We start from the raw sequence: 2,361 nt of genomic DNA on the forward strand, positions 1-2,361 counted from the left end.
TGGTCATGTTAAAGTCTCCATCAATCATCCAAGGAACGATGCGGGATGCTCGCACATCGTGGAGGTCTGCAATGAACTCAAGCTTGTCCTCATCCCACTCATGTCACTGATTATGGATGTCATTGTTGACTTTCCCATCATGACATCATTGTCGTGTTACCTATTATATATGGACGCCATTGTTGACTTTACCATCATGAGACATTGTCATGTTTCCTGGACAAGGCATATTCAGTTTCTAGAAATGAATATTTTCTTCTCTGTTGAGTTCAAGATTTACCAACCCTAGTTCAAGAGTCAATTTGTTGTATTTTTTAGGAATTCATTGCAAACGGATGCATAGGCTATAGTGCCTGAATACAAAGGGTTAGGAGCTGCAAAGAATTTAGTTAAAGGCAGTGCAATATTAATTTCAAACTACACATAACAAAGAAGAAAATTTAGTGCTTTTTTCTCTGACTAAAAGCTTTATTCACTCAACTTCAAGTTGGTCCAAGAAGAATCACAACTAGGCCCCCTAAAATAAGAAGGTAAGGAGATCTCAAAGCTTGGAGATGTACTGTTGCGTCTAATGTCATTTCCTGTTTCACCAACATATTACATAATGAGTGAGACATCAAGATTTCATAAAATATCCATACCATCTATTTTTTTTCCTAACGACACACTTAATATCATCTTCGTCTTAGACCTAAGAGACTTGTACACTAACATAATGGCACACCTAACAATATGTTCTTCTTAGACCTAAGAGGGAGATACAATGACATGACATATGTTGAATATTCATCATACCACGTAGGGCATATGATTGATGATGGATAATACATGGGTTTAGAATTATTAAACTTGACATTGCAAAATATGAACTTTACATTCTGCTCGCATTGCCTTACATGTTGGTCTATTATTTCATGAAATTTATAACAGGTTTACAATCATTGGCAACCATTGAAGCTATATCCTCTAGGAAGCTTCTAAGCCAGCAAACAGTGTGGCACTGATATCAACCCACATGTGAGAGGTGACTACCTCTACTTTGCTCTTGGGTAACATGCACTACAGAAGTCCTCCTTTCATTAGTTAGTAGATGCTTAATCTCTTCAATCTAATGAACATACCGAGACCGATGAACGTCAAAGTGGTTCATCTAACCTATCACCTCCATACAACCAGATTCCCATATGAGAGGCACTGGAGTCCATTGTAGCGCCAATCCGAGGCCTTCCTCACATGCAGCCAGCTCCACTTCAAGAGAATCAGAGTAACAACATGGGAGGTTGTTCAGATGATAGATTCCTCATGATCTCAAAGAATCATGCCAATGCCTTCATTGGGGAGTTCATGTAGACTCCTGTCAAGTTACTTTGCTTCCCTACTTCTCATCAGGAAAAAAATGTGAGCTGATCCTAGCAAAGGTAAACATGTGGTCCGGTACTCACATCAAGCTACCAAGCATCACTAATGCAGAACCGGGATGTATCACCGGTTCGTATGGGCCTTTAGTGCCGGTTCTGCAACCGACACTAAAGAGTGGGGACTAAAGGTCCCCCCTTTAGTACCGGTTCTGCACGAACCGCCGCTAAAGGGCCACCACGTGGCACGAGCCAGCGTCAGGGGCGGGGAGCCCTTTAGTACCGGTTGGTAACACCAACCGGTACTGAAATATTTTGGTGGTTTTGGTTTTATTTTTATTTTTCCTTTAATTTTTGTGTTTTCAATTTAATTCTTTTTTGTTTGCTAGTATTTTACGATACTACATATTATACACGTTATGCATATATATAAATAGAATTTCTCGTAGAACCGATCATATATATATCATCGAATGTCTCACAACCACCATTATACACATACACATGTATATATATACAATTTCTCCTACATGTTGCCTTGGTGCCTTCGGAGCGCGATGACAATTGGGAATGGTTCATGGGGGCTGTAGCGGATAATAGTATTCTCCTTTAGGATCTATGACCTGGTCGAGCAGAAATCCCGCTATTTTCTCTTGAAGTGTTTGTATGCGCTCCGTTGCTAGGAGCTTGTCCCGCACCTATTTGAACTGTTAAGAAGGAGATCAATATACATGTGTATTAGTTGTGTGACTAGATATCAATAATCATGTAAAAATTGTGATTAGTGTTCTGGCAAACGTACTCATTTCTGTCTTTTAGATTTGCTCCTTTCGGACACCCTCATGCGAATGTTCTCGAAAACATAGTATGCACACACATCAGTCCCCGGCGCCTGCTTCAGGGCCTTTATGAGAATAGAATTTAATCAGATAATAATTAATAAAGCATGATAATTAATTAATGGTATTGAAACAAGAATTAAAGAGATGGTAGCTAGTTAGTAGTA

Source organism: Triticum urartu, chromosome 6A (assembly GCF_056163025.1).
Source record: "Triticum urartu cultivar PI428250 chromosome 6A, HENAU_Tu73, whole genome shotgun sequence".
NCBI classification, from domain to species: domain Eukaryota; kingdom Viridiplantae; phylum Streptophyta; class Magnoliopsida; order Poales; family Poaceae; genus Triticum; species Triticum urartu.